The 22,675-nt window shown below is 41.8% G+C and overlaps 1 protein-coding gene across 1 annotated transcript in view; it reads left to right on the forward strand.

Annotated features, from left to right (window-relative positions):
* Positions 1-22,675, forward strand: part of lpcat1 (lysophosphatidylcholine acyltransferase 1) — a 44,940-nt gene that overhangs the window by 504 nt on the left and 21,761 nt on the right. The gene's annotated exons all lie outside the window — the stretch shown is intronic.

The following is a 22,675-nucleotide window of genomic DNA, read 5'->3' on the forward strand; positions in this document are numbered from 1 at the left end:
ATACTTGTTTTTATTACATCGTGGGGACCAAAAAGTTGGACCTGAAATTTTTTCACGGTGGGGACATCACTTTAAAAGAAACATTTTAGGGCAAAATGAGTAGTCAAAATCAATTCTCTGATTTTTTTAAAGCACTTCTGACCAGAAAAGTCAGTAAAATTCCCTAGTTTTTTCAAATAGATTTTTTCAGGTTTTTCTATTTCGCTGGGGACGCCTCTTTAGTGTCATACCCCAAACCACCACAGGTGTCAAGCTATTACATTTTTTTTCTCTATTCATTTACAAGTCTGTTTAAGAGCAGAAATTAAAGTAAAATGTTCTGCAATCAGCAAAGATGATTATTTAGAAGAGAAAAAATGGTGCCTATATTGTCTACAATGTAATTTTGTTTTTGCATGTACATTAAACCAGCACAGTGTTGCAGTGACGAGTGCCCTGAGCAGGTGAACCTCACCTGCACCTTGTCAGCTGGGACTGGCACAGATATAGACCAGTTAAGTCACAAATGATGGGAAACTAAGTGCTGAAAGATGCAATTACTGGTATATACTGTAGGTATCAACTGATGCAGTGTGTTATAATGCACGTTATCTTTGCTAACTCTCATTTAAATACAGGCTTGAGCCAATAAAGCAGCATACAGAATGGAGAAGCAGAGCAGCATGGAAAGAGGAGAGAGAAGCGGGACAGGAGAAGAACAGAGCAAAGAACAGAGCAGCATTGACAGAGGAAGTTACACTATGTCAGTGTAGTCTTAATGTGCATAAAGCATATGTGCAATGTAGATTTTAGATTTATCAATATAGTACAAATGCAGCTGAAGTCCATCACTGTATACTTGTTACATATTCAATAATACAGCAGACTGTGAATAAGTATAAGGATCTACTAAATAAACAGTAATTGCATCTGAGTGATCACCACTATAGACGTGTTAGCACTATTAGTCCTATTAATTAGAGAAGCTACAATAACCAGATGTGCATGAACAGACATAACGCATCTGTTAGCACTGGTTGTTGGAGCAACATAGACAAGTGACAGGAGAGGATTAGAATATCATGAAGATCGGTTATGTAAGGGATAATGTATAGTTCTCCATTAACAACCGACCAACTATACATTATCCCGCTTAGAACACGGCTTACGAGTGAAATAATTAATTAAAACCATAAATTGCGGTTTCGGGGGTGCGTCTGTGTCTGTGTCGTGGGCTCGCTGTGCCACCGCACCAAGACGAGAGCCGTGAGGACAGCCCGGGTCCGAGACTCTGATCATGCAGGTTTGGATCAGCAGCGCTTGTGAATAAAACGAGCCTCCACTCTTCCTGTGACAAGCTACAAGTCATTTATCTGGCATCAACATTAGTCAGAGGCTGTTTAATGACGGTAACAAATGAAACACAAGGTCAATATCCTGCATAGTTCACAGATACACAGATCACATACTGTATCTCCTCTGTGCTACTCTGATCTGAGCGGCGTCCTTAGTACACGCCTGACGACGGCTCAGCGGTGGGTTCTATCAAGAAATAAACACAGCAGAATTTTGGTGATTGACCAATCAGAATCGAGTATTCAAGAGAGCTGTGTTCTAAGGAGAAATAAAGCCTTGTGCCTATGACTGAGTCACATGTGCTGATATTCAGTACAACATCAAGTGTGATATTGCTTAAGTAAAGTCGACAGATATACTTACAAAAGTAAACGATAATTTCACGAATTTGTATTTTGCTGAATCAAGACTTCATAAAACTGTAATAAGAAGTGGTTTGGTTTATTCAACCTTTTACAGAGAAAGGGATAAAATGTTGTATAAAATCAGGCTGTGAACGATATATCAACAGTTCCCTCTGTAAAAACCTTCACAATATAAACAGAAATAAAACTGGAAGGTTTGGTGTCTAAGCTAGAAATCTCCACTTCAGCAGCACTTATGAGGAACAACTCACTTTGAGAAAACGGCCTTTAAAACACTTATAGTGATTAACAATTGTTAATGTAAAACATACTTTTACAATTGGTTGCGGATACAGAGGAGATGACAATTTTTGGAGCCTACACCGTTCAGGCGAGAGGGAGCTTTACAATGACATCTGACATGACATGGGTCAGACAACAGGCACAACACAGTGTGTCACAGTAGCTGTTAACTCTTGGTGAATTTAGTAGAAATCTACTAACAAAAGAGACAAAATGAAGAAAAATAACCAAACACTCTATGTAAGTGATTGCTGTGGGAAAATAGAACTATTTAAGACTTAAATTAACACAAATATTCCGCTGACTTCTGCTTTAATCTGAAGGAAAATGAAATGGACAATCTAGCAGACTTTTTAGGTCATCGCAAATACTACAGGCTGCCAGAGGGAACATTACAATTGGCCAAGCTCGGTAAAGTAGTGATTGCAATGGAAAGAGGAAAAATGGTGGTGTTTAAAGCAGAAGTCAGTGGAATGTTTGTGTAAATCTAAGTCTTAAATAGTTGTATCTTCCCACAGCAATCACTTACATAGAGTGTTTGGTCTGAAACACGGGTCTGTCAGTCACTCTGCTCTGCTGTAAGCTGAGGAGAACATTTTCTTGTATCCTACAACCTTTATCCAATGAGGAGACGTAGATATTGGACGATTTTGGATGAGAAAAACTGTGTTTTTGGACAATTCCAGGCAAATTCAACACGGGGCTGTATTTTCCTAACATTTTATGTCTAAAAGAAGGAATCTGACGATTTCCGGTTTACAAACAGCGTCAGATGGCGACTCAAACATGCACCAGACTTCAAGCAAGTCAAGAGTTGATATTCCTGTGTTATGACGCAAACAGGAGCTTCCGACTGCACCTGAATACACCAAGCGTCAACTTGGGTCTCGCACAAGACTCCGCAAGACTTCTGGGCGCATGTTTGACGCTGTCTGTGGCTTTGAGGGATGTAAACAGCCTAAGCAGCAGAACTGCCGCAAAACAGGAGCAATTATACTGAAAATCTTCAGATTCCTTCTTTTAGACCTGAAGATTTTAGGAAAATACAGCCCCGAGTTGAATTTGCCTGTAATTGTCCTTGAACTCAAAAAAAATAATAAATAAATTCAGAATCGCTTATCTCTTTTCGCAGCATCAATTCTGTTTTTGATGTAGAATTTTTACAGCTTTCCAGTCCCTGTACTGGAGAGCCTGTGGAGATGACTCAATGCACCTCTCACAGTCTTCTTTGCTGGGAACCTTCCTGGAAATTAGCATCTTCTCCACTGCCTGGACCTCCTCCTCCGTCCACGTTTGTCTCCCTTTTGAAGAACCTGGATAAAATACAACAATGGCTTAATGTTCTAGAACACTGGACTCAAACTAATGAACATCGTTAAGAGCGGGGCGGGTGCCTATTTCAACATTGGTGCAAATGATTTCTTGATAGTAGACACAGTACTTAAAAACAGTCGAGCAACACAGGTTATACACAGAGGTTAACAGGATTTACTGTTGAGGCTGATCAGAGTAAGAAATACAGGCCATTTAACAGTCTCTACTTTGTACACAAAATCAACTTAAACCACATTAAACCTTCAACCATCAAACACATTGTTATTGACAGCTACGCTCAATAATAACTGAAAGAAATGTATTCATTTCTGTCCTGGTCTATAAACTAACCATTATCCAAAGTGTTTATACTTCTTGACAGTTATTAAACTTTGAAAGTGACCTCATGAATGTTGAGATCAACAACCTCAGGTTTATTCTGGTAACCAGAGGCTTGTACTGTGTGTGAAGCCAGTTTAGTGGGTTAGCAAGGTATGTTGAGTCTAAAGCCAGGCTTTCCTCCATCATGAAGGTGGTTCTCTTTTAACCGGGCTACATCACCACGGTGAAAAGCGTCGCTGTTTAACAATCTAGCGTGTTTGGAGCTGGTGTCACCTTTGAAAGTTCAGTGGAGCTGGATCAGAACCAGCATTTGTATGGAGGGAGAGAACGCGCTGATCAGCTGGTGTTTACTTTCTCTCTCAGGCCCTATCCACATGAACATGTTTTTTTTAATATATCCAAAGTTTTTACTGTAGAATATTCCCGTCCACACACGTTTGGATGTTGAACGCCTACAGATGTTCAGCTGAGGGAATACACTGCTCACTCTTGACATGAGTGTCAGGAGGACACTGAAAAAAGTTGTGTGCTCGCTGCACTTACAAATAATCAGTTAAGTTTATCATTTCAATTTGCTTTGGCCAAGAATAAATACATTTCAGTGTTTCACCTGTTACATGGTGTTGCCCAAACACAAATCTTGAATAGCTCTATGCTATTTTCACAGTTAAAATGGTCTTTGTTGTCGTTGTACAGAGACAAAAAGCTATGAGAGCACCTAAAAATTCACTGTATATTCATATGTACACCCAACCTCTTTATGTGAACGCGCATACAGCAAAAAGCTGAGAGCTGGACTTGACAAACCAAGTTGATAACCACCTTTGTGATACCATTTAACTCTGTTTAGGTGTTTCAGGTTTTGTTAACCCAGAACATATTACACAAAGACTCGCTATGTTGAACCTTCTTCATAGTACGGGCCTCAGACATGTCCATAACACTCATGTTGTACTATTTACTGTAAACATTACCTTGAGCTGGAGGCGCTCTGTCCTTTCCACTGGTGGATATCTCGCTCTCACTGGATTTTTCTGTAAACACAACAGCTCTCTTAGTAAAAGAAGTAGTGAACCTGATGAATATGAAACTTTAACATAAGGACAGAGAAAGACAGAGGTAAGGAGATGAAGAGGAGAGGAGAGGAGAGGAAGACAGAGGTAAGAGATGAAGAGGAGAGGAGAGGAGAGGAAACAGAGTTAAACATAAACATTACCTTGAGCTGGAGGCGCGCTGTCCTTTCCACTGGTGGATCTCTCGCTCTCACTGGATTTTTCTGTAAACACAACAGCTCTCTTAGTAAAAGAAGTAGTGAACCTGATGAATATGAAACTTTAACATAAGGACAGAGAAAGACAGAGGTAAGGAGATGAAGAGGAGAGGAAAGGAGAGGAGGAGAGGAGAGGAAAAGAAAGAGGAGAGGAGAGCAGAAGAGGAGAGGAGAGGAGATGAAGAGGAGAGGAGAGGAGAGGAGAGGAGAGGAGAGGAGATGAAGAGGAGAGGAGAGGAGAGGAGAGGAGAGGAGAGGAGAGGAGAGGAGAGGAGAGGAGAGGAGAGGAGAGGAGAGGAAGACAGAGTTCAACATAAACATTACCTTGAGCTGGAGGCGCTCTGTCCTTTCCACTGGTGGATCTCTCGCTCTCACTGGATTTTTCTGGAAACACAACAGCTCTCTTAGTAAAAGAAGTAGTGAACCTGATGAATATGAAACTTTAACATAAGGACAGTGGCCCTCATTTATCAAACTTGCGTACACCAAAAAAATGGGTGGACACCAAATTCACTGCAAGGATCGGCTTTTATCAGTCTGAACGACGCGCATCTGGAACCAGCGTAGAACATGAGGGAGCGAGTGCTGCTGTCAGAATGATTATTAAACCACAACCTACTCATGCAGCGATGTGGACCACATGTTGAATTAAAAGAACGGACGACTTCAGTGTCTCTCTGCCGGACACCGGAGCCCCGGTTGAGGAGGGAGAGCTCCGCTACCTGTCCAGGTGCAGCTGATTGTCACAGCGGAGGTTTTTTTTTTCCTCCCGTCAGCAGGGCCTGTCAGCGGGGGATCGGGCCGGTGTTTGACATCCCTCCATCAGCTGAACCATCGGTGCTGATGTTTATACAGTAGCGGTCATGGCAGTAATATGATTTCTCCTTAATCACTTGTGTTGCGCTTGTGTTTAGTAAACTGCAGGAGCATGCGATCGCTGGGTTTTCTAACGTCGTCAGTGACACGTGCGTCTGCAGCCTCCATCCACGCTTTTATCAATCACATAAACTATCACTCTGTCAATGTCCAGATATTTCATGTTGCCGCCCACTCTCTGTTGACCGTGGAAATATCAGTAAAGTCTCTTCTTGGCCGTCTTCCGTGTCTCCATGCCATAAAAGGGGCAGGGCGACGCCTCTAAAGCAGGAATATATCGGGGCGGGACATTTAAATTACGATCGTTTTCAGCCGCCGGATTTATCACCACCACGCCGGTTCTACGCCGAAATCAGCAGCGTACACACTTTTAGTAAATCACACGTGGCACTTGGCGTACACTGATATTTACACCAGAATCTACACCAGATCCTGCGCAAGTTTGATAAATGAGGGCCAAGGAGAGAGAAGGACATGAAGAGGAAAACAGAGTTCAACATAAACATTACCTTGAGCTGGAGGCGCCCTGTCCTTTCCACTGGTGGATCTCCCACTCTCACTGGATTTTTCTGGAAACACAACAGCTCTCTTAGTAAAAGAAGTAGTGAACCTGATGAATATGAAACTTTAACATAAAACATTACTAGGTCTACAGATGGCTTCACCCTGTGTCTCTCCTACTGTTTCCTACTGAGCTTTGCCTATTTTGAAAGGTGAAGGAAGCTCAAGTGAGGAAAGACGTCACATCCAAAATGTAGAATATGTTTTATAGAAGAGAAACAGAAGTCAGCAGTGTAAAGTTACAGTAAGATATGGAAATGATATGATAAGGTCAAGAATTTTCATTTTATGTAATACAAAACACCAAAGATGTGTATATATAAAAATATTGTCCCTGTAATAAAATATGAATAACAAAATAGGCAAAAGGTTAATTTAATTTCAATCTAGGCCTATGAATGTCTGGCCCCCGAGGATTCTGTTGTGAAAAATTCTGGCCCAAATATATTTGGGTACCCCTGCAGTAGACCTAGTGTTGACCATATTGTGACCCCTTTCCATCACTGGTAGATCAGGCAGGACTGAATGTTAAGGTTCCACCAGGAGCTCAGACAGTACATGGTACAGGTGAGTTAAGATTCTGAAGCTGGACCTCAGCTAGACTCCCTGTTTATTGGTTCTATAGTGTAAACAGTGATTTGTCATCATATCTCTAGTGCATACAGGAAATGAAACTTCAGCATTTCATGATATTCAGACTGTTTTCACTGTTCATATTGTGCCTCTATTGTGCATATTCAACATTGCTACAGCATTAAATTAAACCTATATTCCATACCACTGAGGTATCACTGTTTGTTGTTCCAGGGTCATAGTCATCTTCGCTAAACTCAAAGCTTGATTCCCCAGTCAGAGCCTCTACGTCCACCTAAAAAATAAAAAAAAGAGAGAGGGGGGGTTAAAAGTCAGATTTCTAAGTCCTGCTTGGTAAGTATCTGAAATCTCTTTTTTTCACAGCAGATCTGGTTAATAGAGAGCATGTCAGTGTTTTCTCCCAAAAATGAGAACAGGTATACCCGTTTTAACCAGCAGTTTGTCTCAAAGGGCTTCACATGGCATCGTAACAACATCCTCTGTCCTTAGACCCTCACATCCACTGAGGAAAAACTCCATAGAAAACCCTTTTAACAGGGAAAACCAGGAGAAACCCTCAGGGTGAGCAACAGAGGAGGGATCCCTCACCCAGGACGGCAGACGTGCAATCCGCTTTTCATCCGCTGCATCAGGCCTTTTTTGTACTTTCCTCTTCCTTTCTAGTTCCACTGAGGTATCACTGTTTGTTGTTCCAGTGTCATAGTCATCTTCGCTAAACTCAAAGCTCGATTCCCCAGTCAGAGCCTCTACGTCCACCTAAAAAAAAAAAAAAAGGGGGGGGGGGGGGGGGGGGTTAAAAGTCAGATTTCTAAGTCCTGCTTGGTAAGTATCTGAGATCTCATTTTTGGGAGAAAACACTGACATGCTCTCTATTAACCAGAACAGGTAATGCAAAGCAATTTTATTTGTATAGCCCATTTTAACCAGCAGTTTGTCTCAAAGGGCTTTACATGGCATAATACCAACATCCTCTGATCTTAGACCCTCACATCCACTGAGGAAAAACTCCATGGAAAACCCTTTTAACAGGGAAAACCAGGAGAAAGCTCAGGGTGAGCAACAGAGGAGAGATCCCTCACCCAGGACGGACAGACGAGACAGAGATGTTGTTACAGACAAGTAAAGGTAAGTATTCTAATACTAATGAGAACTACAATTTCCACTAGAAAAGCCCTTTGAGACAAACTGTTTGTAAAAACGGGCTATACAAATAAAATTGCCTTGCCTTGCTACTACACATGAAACTGTTACTGGTTTCACACTATATCACAAGCATGAAGTAAATAGATCAGTGTCATAAATGGGCCTCATTTACCCGATCCAGCTATTTACTCAATGTCAGAACTATATCCAGTCTTAGTATTAGATCTAGGCATCCCTGTTTAAAAGGTGTAGCATGACTCACTGCTGTATCCTGCTGATGATGTAGAACCACGGTCCTCTTCCTCTCCATTTGCCTCTCTGCCTGCGCTGCCTCATAGTGCTTTTCACACACATCATGGTGAGCTTTCACCTTCTGTAGGCCTATATAAAGCATATGGCGACTTTTTGCCTGTGAAACATTGTGAAAAAACATTCAGAATGTTCAGTAAAAGCTATATAGCTTTTTTATTTTTGGCATTTAAATCTAATTTGAAGGGACCATGTAAATAGACAGAGCAAAGAGGAGGAACAACATCATGTAACAAAGGGTCACACCATGGCACCATGATGCAGAAATTTAATCATTGTGCAGAACACCACGTACTAATCTTAAGTTGTCTGACCAGAGCACAATTTTTTTTAAACAGAGCAGACAGCACGAGTCTGTTCAGACACTTTGAGGCTGTCTAAGCAGACTCAAAGGAGTCAAAACCATCAAATTTTAAACTGAACAGACTCCACAGAATAACACAAACACCAGTAAATGTTACTTTTAAGAACTCAAAGACGATGGCATAACCTACCTCCTCCTCCAGCTGAGGCTCACTGCCACCATCAGCATCTAAAAATAAAAATCAGAAAATATAAATGTAAGTATTTAAATCCACCTTTACATATAACAGACTGAGAGAGACCGTATAAAATATTACACTGTCTACACCTAACTCCATACATACTAAATAAGATGGACCGTCAGATTTCACCTCTGTGTAATAAGTATCTTAGAGAGGTTGGAACATATTCCATTATTTCTGGCTATGTAAATTGATTAAAAAAAAGATTTTGGGGTAGCCTATAATCTCACAGGAACTGGGTGGTATCTTTAAAGTAAAGGTGAGGAAGGACCCTGGCTTGAGGGGAGGCGACTCTAACCCATTAGAAGTTCAAATTATGTGAGAAATTTCTATCACTGGCCAGAAAATGCATTTAATTAACTGGATCAATGATAAACCACCTACTGTCACCTATGGTATAGGAAAATATTCCGGGTCCTCCCCCATGAAAGTCTTATTACAGTTGTGAAGGGTAATGAAAGGTCCTTTAATGAAATGTGGGCTCCTCTGCTAACTATCTACCTCCTCACTTTGTGAATTATTTCTTTTAAAAGTGCTGTAAAAAATAAACATAACTTTCTTACTTATCTCTTGTTGAACAGCCCTTTAATTTGAAGATACCATTCTTCAAACACTGAACAGCTGTGACTCAAACAACTGATTTGTGGATTGTTACTGTGTGAACTCGGGGTAAGTTTGTGTACAGTCATACAGTAGTTCAAAGGGTTGACAAACTGTAGCTCCAGAGCAAAGGTCTGTTTGATGTTGAGACTTATGAGAAAATACTCAACTAATATTGTCTTTTATTCTTTCTTTCTAATTTAGCTGGCACGATTTAGTGGAGGATCAGCTGCTCCTCACTCAGCCTGCAAATTATTAATAGTTACACATGAGAAACCAATTATATAATTATACCAAAATGCAAACTAACTAATTAATGATCATATACATTTACTAAAGAGTAACAGTAACACTAACAGTATTCTTTAACAGAGGATTGAGTGCTCAGCTGTCCCAAGTTACGTTTCCCCATCATTACTGAATCAAGATTCAATATTCTTTTTATGGTCATTCAGAAGAAAACATCAGATATGCAGAGCAAAACAAAAGCACAAGCATGGTTGGATTAAAAAAACAGATAAATAATAAACAGGATGCAAAGAAGGATTCAGGTTTGAAGAGTTACTTTCTGGATTGTGTTATTACATACCTTTACATTCAGAGCCGAGTCCTGTGGATCTCAAGCTTGGGCCATCCTCCTGTCAGCACAGACAGTCAACATGTCAACACATTCAGCATTTCAAAGTGGAGCGGCCGGAGACCGCTGTCCTGTTACATCACTTATAATTAAGAGGGGGAACTGCCTGCCATGTAAATCGGACAGTAAAGTAACACACATTTTTTCATAATCACACACTTCTTTTTATAACAAACAGCTGAAACAGTTGTCCGTACAGGGTGATGTTTTTCCTCATAGATCCTTCCTCAAATCACTCGCAAAAAAAAAAGAAAAGAAGGAATGCCACGGAATGAAATTGTCCCTATCTCTTATAACGGCAGGGCACACTTCAATAAATAAACCATTAACATTTCGGCCTAAATAAACAATAACGGACCCAGAACGAGGTGTTGGTCAGCAGCAGTACAATTACAGCCTAAACACAGAGCTGTGCAGACCCGGGGGTCCGAGTATCAGCGGAGGGACAAGGGCTTTGATGCCGCCACCGAGCACCGAGGGGGGGGGGGGTCGCGGTGACGGCATCCGAGTAGGTCAAGTGGTACTCGGTTACCGCCCAAGCCGAGCAAATACTCTACTCGGTACCATAGGCCTTCAGCCCTGTCCTGCTGCAGCGTGCAGTCAGCTAGCAGCTAGCAGCTAGCAGCTAACGTTAGCTAACTTTTAGTCTGAAAAATGATCTCCCGACCGAAGAATGTAGCTGGACACAATTGTACAGTTGTAATAAATGTAACTAAAAAACACATTTCAGTAACTTAATGCTCACCGTCTCCATCACGAATCCAGCTCGGCTACCTCCAGACCTCGCTGTCGACACGGCCTCAGACACACTGTGACTTCCTGTTCCCTCGTCAAGCGCAGGTGCTGTAGTTGGCAAAGGAGCGCTTGGTGTATCCCCCAGCGCACCCCGCACTGCTAACGCGTCCGTGTCCAAAGCGCACCATGTGGTTGTGACAGGCTACAGGTGTGGTGAAGCGAACTGCTCATTTACTGAGGGAAAAAAAAAGTGGCTCCAGCAAGCGCGAACATGCCTGACCGTCTGGCGGGCAGAGACTGAGGGAATGGGGGGGGGGGGGGGGGGCATAGTCCGGATGGGGACCTCAAAAATCAGTTTGCTTGCAGATATTCTCATTTGTCCCGGTCATAGCTTCTGGGCAAATTAAATCAAAGGCAGCTGGACTTGCACTTCTCTAGGAAGACATTTCACCTCTTATCCAAGTTTTTACACACATTTTTAAAGCGAAATGTGAAAGCAGATTGCATTCCATGTTAATTGAATTGATCAATGCTGTTACAGGGGAGTTTTATTAATAAGCCACACACTGCCTTATATGATTATTTCCTCCTCCTTGGGAACACGGCTGACACAGGAGCCTCCATGTTTCCTTTAGCGGGCTGAGACAGAGAGAGGGAGGGGCATGGTCGGGATGGGGACATTAAAAATCAGACTGTGTGTAATAAGATAGTTATCAGCCAGAGTAGGTGGAAGGACTGCATAGCTGTATAAGCTTTCTGTTGCATGTTAAGTTTGACACCCGTGTGACCCTCAGTATCAGAGGTCACTCATCAGTGTTAAATTTGACCTTTTTGACACCTTTTCCTTGAATAAATCACCAAGACTTTGAAATGAAATGACATCTATTTTAACAGCTTTTCTTTAATAACTTCCACACGCCTTGGATGAGGAGGCTGAAACTTTAATATGTTTATATGGCCATCTATTTAAATCACAAAATTCTTTATTATTGTTATTCTTCTCATCATAGCATCAGCATCATCACTTTTTGCCATTATTATCTACCACTCTTGTCTTCATTGTACTCATCATCCCTTATTCTGTTTTTTTTTTAAATCTTTTTTCCCCCTGCAAAGCACTTTCATAAATGTTTTGAATGGTGCTATAGCCTTCATATACTAATACTGTTGTTGTTGTTGTTATTATTAGCAATAATGATATTAATAACGACAGTATTGCTATCATCATCATCTTTATATTAATAACTTCCACACATTTTGGACTAGGAGGCTGAAACTTTAAAGTCCCTGTAAAGTGAAATTGGAGTTTTGTATTGATGAAACCATGCAAAAAAATACTAATTTCTGTACAGTGCTTAATTTTAGAGACACAGTAATAATATAAATACCTCAAGAATGACGACGAGTGACCGTTTGCTGTCACTACCGCTGGAGCTACCAGTCCTCTCTGTCTTAGTAAAATGTAATGCAGAATGATCAGTTCATTGTAAAACATTTATTGATGTAAATGTGGTGTTATTTGAACATAGTCTACTGATCCCAGAGGCAGCGCTGTTCTTATGTGAAACATAAAGCTTGACTTTTAATTCCACAAACTAATGAGACTGCCACAATGGGACCAAGTGCCATTGCCACTGGTGCAAAACTCTAAAAGCCAAAACAGCCACAGTCCAGGTGAGCCACAGCGTCCGTCCCACAGCTGACCGCCACAGCAACAAAGATGAGGGCCGCCGCCGTTCAGCAGACTAATCTCAGTTTGCCCTGATAGTGCGCCTCGGCGGCTAACACTAGGCCCGTGCTGATGGCGGCGGCCCTCATTGTTGTTGCTGTGGCAGTCAGCCGTGGGTCTGATGCTGCAGAGACTCACCTGGACTGTGGCTCGGGATGCAGGGCTACTGTTAGCCACCGAGCTAACGCTATCAGGGCAAGCGGAGATTCATGTGCCAACGGCAGCGGCCCCAGCATATTTCGCTCACTGCTCGAGACATTCCGAGACATTCGAGGTGTAGAAGGCTATGAGCCTGATAGCTCCTGATTATTTGTGGTCTGTGGGGTCAAAGGTCGGCTAGTGGCAGCCGAAAAGACATTCAGAAAGTGTCTGAACTTCACCTGATGCCCCAAAATACAATTTCTTTACTCATCATTTGGGCTACAGGGCTGATATAACATGTATCACAGCCTCAGGACCATCTACTGTGCAAAGTTTCAGAGCCACGCGACCGTCAGAATGGTCAGGGGTCACCGTTTTCTTGATATTTGACCTTTAACTGATTTTTTTAAATAAACAGTGATGCTCTCAAGTTCTCTGCAAGTAGGACAATCAGCTGTATTGTTGAATACAGTGATTATTAGATCCTTGTTTTGTCTGTAGACACATATTGCACATGCTTTATCCATATGAAGAATACACTGTGTTCTAATGTGCATGCTGAAGTGCATGGACTCAGAACACATACATGCGGTCAAGGTGTCTGCTCAGACTCAAGGCTGACCTGCCCTGCATTTAATATATTGTAACGGCCCCAGTTAAAAGCCATAGGCTGTCAGTCTGTCACCTTTAACTCTTTCTGTCAAACACTGGACTACAGGTCATGTCAGTCAGCGTGCGGGCCGGTGGTTGGGTGAGAGAGTGGTGGGGGTGGCAGTCTTGGGGTCTGTGAGTAGGCAAACCAGAAGTTTATGCTGTTGACTGTAAGCTGAGAATGCTCGCTTGTTGAAGTTAAATAAAATGTTGACTCGGACACAAATACTGTATTATGTTACGCAAGTCAATAGGGAGACAGCTAGATTGTGGCCAATCAAGTGACGAAGGGGCAGGTAGCCAATGGTCTGATTATTGTCTGTTGTAAAACTGCTTCTCTCACAATACACCAATTTGCCAGCATATTTCTGTATAAATTATTTTATAAGTAATTCCAATTTTAGTGAGCTATATTTTATATAGTATAAAAACTGCATGAGGAGTATGGTAGGAGAGATAGTCTGGAGGTTAAGTACCTGGTTAAATATATTGTTTTACACCATGGGTTGCCGGTTCGCATCCCGGCAACCAGCACCCTTACTGCATTCATTTTATTATTTTTAATAACTGTTACAGTAATAGAATCTGTGTACCCAGCGGATTCTCTTATTTAAACATTTAACAAGAGATGACATGTAAACATACGTGATTAAAAAGGTATAATGAAATATATGCTGGTGTGTGACACCAGGGGGGCAAAGGCAGGGGGTGGACTACTTTGGGTTAGTGTTATGCTTTCGCAAGACGGAGACTGAGCGGGAGACAGACGATCACCTACCATAAATGGTCAAAGTCCTCAAGTAAGTTTATTGTTTAATGTTGCTACAACTCAAAACACATCTTTCATTTCATAGCATTACCCTACTATTACTACAAATTGCATACAGAATTGATATGAAAGATGTGTTTTTAGTTGTAGTAACATTAAACAATAAAGTTAATCTAGGACTTTGAGCAGCAAAGATGCCAGGACCGGGACGCGAACCGGCGTTCCTATGGTGCAAAACAAGGTTTTAGCAGAGTGCTTAACCTCAAGACTACCACCACAACCACACTGATAATGTAGTATTTATACTATTTGAAATTTTGTCTGCTAATATTTAATAAAAAAAAAAAAAAGATATCTGAACTACAATAACTCTTGTTGAGACTACTTATGAATAAATTACTGGCATCTTAAATAGGTGACAATTCAAACAGCTGGTTAATATGGCGAACTGGTGTATTTTATAAGAAGCAGTTTTACAAACAGACCATAAACAGACCACATTGGCTATCCACCCCTACGGGGCACTCCAAAAGAAAACAAAGGCACCCAAGGCGGCATCGTCCTGCAAATAGGACAATCAGCTGTATTGTTGAATACAGTGAATATTGGACCCTTGTTTTGTCTGTTCTTTATTGAAGAATCCATATTGCACATGCTTTATCCATATGAAGACTACACTGTGTTCTAATGTGCATGCTGAAGTGCATGGACTCAGAACACATACATGCTCACCGGTCAAGGTGCCTGCTCAGACTCAAGGCTGACCTGCCCTGAATTTAATATATTGTAACGGCCCCAGTTAAAAGCCATAGGCTGTCAGTCTGTCACCTTTAACTCTTTCTGTCAAACACTGGACTACAGGTCATGTCAGTCAGCATGCGGGCCGGTGGTTGGGTGAGAGAGTGGTGGGGGTGGCAGTCTTTTCATGTGAAATCTGACGATTTTAGCCCTGTTTCTGGAAAAACTCACCAACACTTTGAGCTGGGAAGATGAGCTTGTAGGTTCTAGTCCAGACTGTGGAATAGATTGTTTGTGCCAAAAATCAGAGCTCTGTTCCATTCAGAAGGGTCCAAAATGGCCAAAAAGCAATGGTCATGTTTGCGGTCTCCATTTGCAGGATATACATTTCAACAGCAATTCTTTAATAGCTTCCACGCGCTTTGGGTTATAAGCCTGAAATGTTCAGAGGTTTATCAGGGGCCTAGAGCCATCCAGTGTTTGCAATTACAGACCCATTCTACCTTCACAGGGGTCAAAGGTCAACTTTTCATGTGAAATCTGACGATTTTAGCCCTAATTTCTGGAAAAACTCACCAACGCTTTGAGCTGAGGAACTGAGCTCTTAGTATGTTGTCCATACTGTACAGGAGATTGTTGATGCCAAAAATCAACCTGTCCGACCTTCACAGGGGTCAAAGGTAAACTTTTCATGTGAAATCTGACGCTTTTAGCCCTAATTTCTGGAAAAACTCACCAACGCTTTGAGCTGAGGAGCTGAGCTCTTAGTATGTTGTCCATACTGTACAGGAGATTGTTGATGCCAAAGATCAGACCCGTCCGACCTTCACAGGGTCAATGGTCAACTTTTCATGTGAAATCTGACGATTTTAGCCCTGATTTCTGGAAAAACTCACCAATACTTTGAGCTGGGAAGCTGAGCTTTTGGGTTCTAGTCCAGACTGTGGAATAGATTGTTTGTGAGACAGACGATCACCTACCATAAATGGTCAAAGTCCTCAAGTAAGTTTATTGTTTAATGTTGCTACAACTCAAAACACATCTTTCATTTCATAGCATTACCCTACTATTACTACAAATTGCATACAGAATTGATATGAAAGATGTGTTTTTAGTTGTAGTAACATTAAACAATAAAGTTAATCTAGGACTTTGAGCAGCAAAGGTGCCAGGACCGGGACGCGAACCGGCGTTCCTATGGTGCAAAACAAGGTTTTAGCGGAGTGCTTAACCTCAAGACTATCACCACAACCACACTGATAATGCAGTATTTATACTATTTGAAAGTTTGTCTGCTAATATTTAATTAAAAAAAAAAGATATCTGAACTACAATAATTCTTTTTGAGACTACTTATGAATAAATTACTGGCATCTTAAATAGGTGACAATTCAAACAGCTGGTTGATATGGCGAACTGGTGTATTTTGAAAGAAGCAGTTTTACAAACAGACCATAAACAGACCACATTGGCTATCCACCCCTACGGAGCACTCCAAAAGAAAACAAAGGCACCCAAGGCGGCATCGTCACTTAATTGGCCACTGCCTAGCTGTCTCCCTATTGGCTTGCGTAACACAACATATTAAATGCAGGGGAGGTCAGCCTTGCGTCTGAGCAGGAACCTTGACCTGTGAGCATGTACTGTTTGTGTTCTGAGTGCGTGCACTTAGATCTGAGTGTGCAGACATTAGATCTGAGTGCATACAGGGCACATTTGAATGGGAGCACAGGCATGTGATTTTTGAGTTCAAGAAAACATTGCTAGTTTTTCCATAGTATACAGTGATGGAACTTCAGCTGCATTTGTACTTTATTGATAAATCTACATTGCACATATGCTTTATGCACATCAAGACTACACTGACATAGTGTAACTTCCTCCTGTCAATGCTGCTGTGTTCTTCCCTCCTCTCTCACTTCTCTCTCCTCTTTCCACGCTGCTCTGTTCTTCTCTTCTGTCTCGCTTCTCTCTCCTCTTTCCATGCTGCTCTGTTCTTCTCTCCTGTCTCGCTTCTCTCTCCTCTTTCCATGCTGCTCTGTTCTTCTCCTGTCTCACTTCTCTCTCCTCTTTCCACGCTGCTCTGCTTCTCCATTCTGTATGCTGCTTTATTGGCTCAAGCCTGTATTTAAATGAGAGTTAGCAAAGATAATTTAGCAATATCACACGAGAGGGAGTGGGGTGTTGGTGAATATAGCACGGGTGTGATTCGGTCACAGGCCGAGTGCCGCAGATAATCACTCCCCAATTATTTCAGTCACCACCCACCACTGGTATACTAGGCTACTACTGTAAGTATTAGTGGAATTTAAAGCTAAGGATTTTGCATGAAAGCTTGTGTCTGATGCTGTATATTCATAATTCAGTTGAATCATGTTCCTAAATATATCAAATATCTTAAATATAAGATAAAAAAAAAAAAGTCAAATCAGAAACAATCAGTTAATTTCAGTAGTAGCAGCAGTAGTAGTGGTAATAGAAATTGGAGGTAACCGAAATGAATGGTTTGGAATATAATAGTATTACACTGATGTAGTGTATTTACAATTGTGTTTATTTCAGTAATAAAATCCTTGATAAAATGAAATGAAATTGATTTAAAAAAATCTTAAATTTAAGATATATCACCAAGCTGTCATTCTAACGTTGACCCATAGGGGGCGATAGAAAAATGCAAAATGTGACACACACTAATTCTGGTTGTACCCCGTGGGGACTGCAGTACCAGTGTGTGTCCACTAGGAGCGCATCAAATTTCACACACATAGACATTTTTCATGTGTATAACCCCAAGGGGACACTTTTAGGAAATTGCATGAGGCGCACCTATTCTAAGTTTTACGGCTCTAGGACGCTTCTACCCGTGGGGACCTCATTTTTGGTCCCCACGGTGAATCAGGTCCCCACCGGGTTGGTATGATTTCAGGTTGACGTCCCCACCGAGATAGAAAAACAAGTGCACACACACACACACACACACACACACACACACACACACACACACACACACACACACACACACACACACACACACACACACCTCCCCGTGGGTCAGTTTACACTCTGATGTAATGTGTTAATGTTATGCCACTTTTAAACTGGGGGAAAAAAAGTTCTTCAGACTTCAGAGCAGAGCCCCAGGGTTGGGACTATCTGTGACATATGGTTCCTCTGTGTGATGATGAGGTGAGTGCAAGACTCAACACACACAGGTCCACACAGGCTGACATCAAAACCACGTGTTCAGCAAATCATTCACTCACTCACTCACCTCTTATTATTATTTTCTTAGATTTAGACTTAGATTTACTATTTGATAAGCTAATACAATACAGATTACAAGTCTTAACAGGAGTTTATTCTTCTTTTTTTAAAACCTTGAATAGGTAGATAAAACTACCAGAAGGACCATCATTCACTTCATTTTATAGTTTTGAATCTACAGAATAAACCATTTCTGAGTAACCTATCCTACGTAGCAGCCATGTGGACCATTTTTCTCCATAGTAAGTGTTGTAAGTGTAGTAAGTGTTGTGTGAAATGTGTGGTCTCATTATAAGAGCAGCTGCTAGCCCACATGTTCCTGGATGGCTCTGCAAAAAAAGCCAGGGTTGAACCTTGATTGACCAAATTTGCAAGTCAGATATTTGCATCAGATTTTGGACCTGCACAGCTGCTGACAATGGGAACTGTAGCCCCACAGTTATTTTTATTGCACCGTTCAAACTGTCACACTCACTTATGATAATCAGGGTCACATGCACCTGACTTCTCCCCGCATGCTCTCTTGTTTGTGGCTGTTTCTTTTTGACTCGTCCAGCTGCAATGTGCAGCACACAGTGTTTTTACATGGTTGTTAGCACAGGGTGGGGGGGTGGGGGGGCAAGCTGACATCTGGCCAAGTTTCATATAAACTTATTATAGTCCTCATTAGACTGCACCAGCTCCCAGTGAGAGTGGCTTATTGTTTGAGGAAATGTTTGGGTGAAGGTTACAGTGTTTATGATAGTAGAAGGAGCCTCTGCTGTAGGCTAAACATGAAACATGCTGGTGGGTGGCCAGGCGCTGGTTGAGCTTCTACACATGGAGAGCTGTGGCTACGTCCTAAATCATCCATCAGGATCGATAGGATCTCTCTGCTGGAGGACAGGCGGTCAGGCTGAGCTACCTCTTCATCAATCAACCCCTGATGGATCAATGGAGTTTGGAGCGTAGTGATTGGTGAGGTCTGCGGACAATTTGACTGACCTGGACACATATTGCTAATGTAGTGTGATTGACAGGGTGATGGGATAGCATCACCCAGATGGGTTAGTTTTTTTTTCTAAACAGTGTAGATTAACTTGAAAGCACTCCAGAGATGAAACTGTAGCTCAAATCCATAGGAAACAATTAAAGGGACAGTTCAACATTTTTGACAAATTGGCCCATTTCCATAATCCCTATAGTTGTTTTAGAGGTAAATTCATGCAAAACCGCTGATGTATGTTCCTGTTGGGGGCAGTTTTTCGGCTAGCAGTCTCTGCATTTGCCTTGAAAACAACTCTGTCTCGTAATGTTCCGTTATTATCTCATAGCGTGGTGAATGTGCAGGTCACAACTGGTCCACCAGAGCGTTGTGGAGTTGTTGGATTGTGTATTTGATGAGTTTGATGAGGGAAACCAAGAAATCCCATGAGCCTCCGTAGCGTAGCTCTGAGCAGCTCGCGTCTCTGCTCCGCCGTTCTAAAAGTAGCTTGCACCGACAATTAAAGGTAATGAACCTACTGCTAAAACTATAGGGATTATGGCAATGGACCAATTGCCAAAACGTTGAACTATCCCTTTGACAGTGTACTTTTGTGTAGGGAAACAAACGCTTCATATTTTGTGCAATCGTACAGTTAGACAAGAGGAGGAGTGCACTCCCTCTGCTCTGCCACTATCAGGTTTATCCGTTTCCCCGTAGCCCCGGGGCCCAGAGGTCCCTGGCAGTCGGCTCCTAACAATTACACTGCGCTGAGACAAGTGGTAAAGCCAGGCCTGCTGCCTTTTCCTGTGACCATACTTTTAAAATCTTGGTTTTTGTGAGAAGCGTCTAACCACTTCAGCCTGGCCTGCTGGATGTGGCAACCATTGTTCCTTCTGCAAGAACCACTTTATTAGTACAGGTCTTTGTCAGTTTTTCCGTTGTAGGTTATAGATTGTAAACGGTAGCGTCCAGTTGATGTAAACTGGACCATGTGTGTTTCACTATCTGGTTCACACAGACCTCCCACCGCCTCCTAATGTAGCAGTGAGGTGTTTTTTTTTGTGTTTTCCACTTCACCAGTCCATGAAGACTTGGTCGCAACACACAATAGGCTACATGTAAACAAACACAACACACACCTGAACAAAAGTGTTACACCCTAGATCTATATGACATGCAGAACTGTGTGCCTTCTTGTGTGTGTTTGTTGTAGGGAGAGTTGACACATCACTCCTCCTGGCATGTGGACGTGCTCCTGCTGGAAACAGGTTTTCTAACTTCCAGCAAACATGATCAGCAGCACCGTTGACCAACTAGGTCAGCAAGTGAAACAGACGGACAGACAGTAGCGCTCATTCCAGCTGAGTCACACATTGCTGAACAGTGAACATCAGACAGATGTGGCTGCCAGCTCTTCAGCTCACCGACCAAATTCCTGTGAAATCCAACAGAGCTGCACTATCACCAGCCCGTAATGGGACCCCCCCCCCCCCCCCCCAAATATCAGCAACTGTATAAAATAATTGACTTTAAAAAAAAATTAGTCTTGAGCGTAGTGTCTGCTACAGCTCCTGTCTAAAAGCTAAAAGTGAAAAAGTGACCAGCAGGCATTTTAGTTATAAAGAAAGACTGATATTGAATGGCCGGGGTGAGAATAACAGGTTCTGCCACCTTTGGCTTTGACCTTTATCTGCACACTGGAAACATGACAAACAGAGGGACAGGTTGAGAGCCTCTTGAGCCTCCAGGTGGAAATCAGAGCAGCCTTCCCTCGGCTCATTGGAAACAATTAGCCAGGAGCAATTAGACCTCACTACAGGGTATAGAGCAGTTAAAAGTGAGCTGGGCCACGCTGCTCAGGGGAGGTGGATGTTATCTGGCATGGCTGTGGAAAAGTAGGTAACACTGCACCAGCCCTGATCTGAAAATAATTTGAATTGATAGTTTGAAACTGTGAACTGTTCAAACAACATTTTAAAACCTTAAAATACTCATTTACTTTGATGTAACACTAAAAAAAAGCAGCAAATTGAAATAATGTGACATTTTCTCTTGGAATTGATTATAGAAACAGTTGCTGATTAGTCTTCTCCCCATCATTTTATTGATTACTTGACAAATCGCCAAAGCTCCATGGTCAATACGGAACATGGTTAGCACAGCTCCAGCCAATGGCAGGTGACATTGATTGTTCCAAAAGAACTGGATACGATTCCCACACTGCAAATAAATGGCATCATGTTAAAACTTAGCAGATAATAAATTAGAGTCAAATATTTCAACTAAGCTTTAAGGAATGATGATATGAAACAAGCGCTGTGATGGAGCTGCATCTCTCTGGAACATCCTGTTATTGTCTGCCCCGCTGGGTGAGGCAGCCACCACCATTGTGTGTATTTTATAGGTGATGGTATGTCAGATGTTTGTCTTTTCATGTTATGCATGCTTGTATGTCTGTGTTTGCGTTGCAGCGCAGCCGAACGACATAGACGTGGAGTGTGTGTTTAGAGAACGGACGTGCTGCAGGACGAGCTGAATGGCTCCGTGACTTAATGGCCCCTGACAGCTTTAATGGTGCCGTACGTCCCAAACAGAAGGTGTTTGTGTTTGTGTGCTGGGAGACAATAGGGCCATCATGCTTTCCCAGAGACTTGTGAATATTTAACATACAACAGAATGGCTCTAAAGCCTCCCCTCAGGTCAAAACACATTTGTGGCTCTTTTGTCTGCACAACCATTAGCAGTAGACATTAACACAATCGCTTTTGGCCTTTGTAGCTTTTTATGGTTTCACTCATACAGTATAACATCCTACTTACAGAAGTAATTCATCTTTACTTCTATAAATGAGATCAAAGGGGAATTATCTCAATAGTTTTGTCACTTCCTCTTTGGAGATCCAGTTTGTTATAAACAGATGTAAAAGACATTCAGAAAACAAATGAATCCAGAAAAAGTTTAAAAGCTGAATTATTAATTGAAATCCCCATATGGCTTAGAGCAATTCTAGATGAAGCCTACAAATCTCATTCTCCAGACACAAAGGAACTTGCTTCTTTAGAATGAGACATGGCATGACAATCGTGTTTATACATTTATGTTTTTATGAAATGTCACAACATCTGCGAAAATAATCACAACATTTTCACGTCATTCAGGATGCATAAGATACGTTTTTTAAATACTATTGAATTCTGTGTGAAAACATGGTGCAGTATTGTGAGATGGCATTTTATCTGAACAGTGAGATCACGGTCAAATAGCTGCGAGCTGATAAAATATCTGTGACATCTAGTAGAGCTGCAACATCCTGTGGCAGCGGGGCGCTTCTTATATCCGAAGTGATAGACATTTTTTTTTCTTTTCCTCAGTCCCAGAAAACCATATCAAACCTGTATCTATTCACAGCACCGATGCTCCTGGTCACTAGTAAACTGGTCTTTGTGTGTTAACTGCCCCTTTAACAATACTTCTCCACAGGAGACAGAGCTTTTTAGAGAGGACTCAC

This window comes from Trachurus japonicus, chromosome 11 (genome assembly GCF_045865225.1).
Source record: "Trachurus japonicus isolate A0001 chromosome 11, Traja_1.0".
NCBI lineage: Eukaryota > Metazoa > Chordata > Actinopteri > Carangiformes > Carangidae > Trachurus > Trachurus japonicus.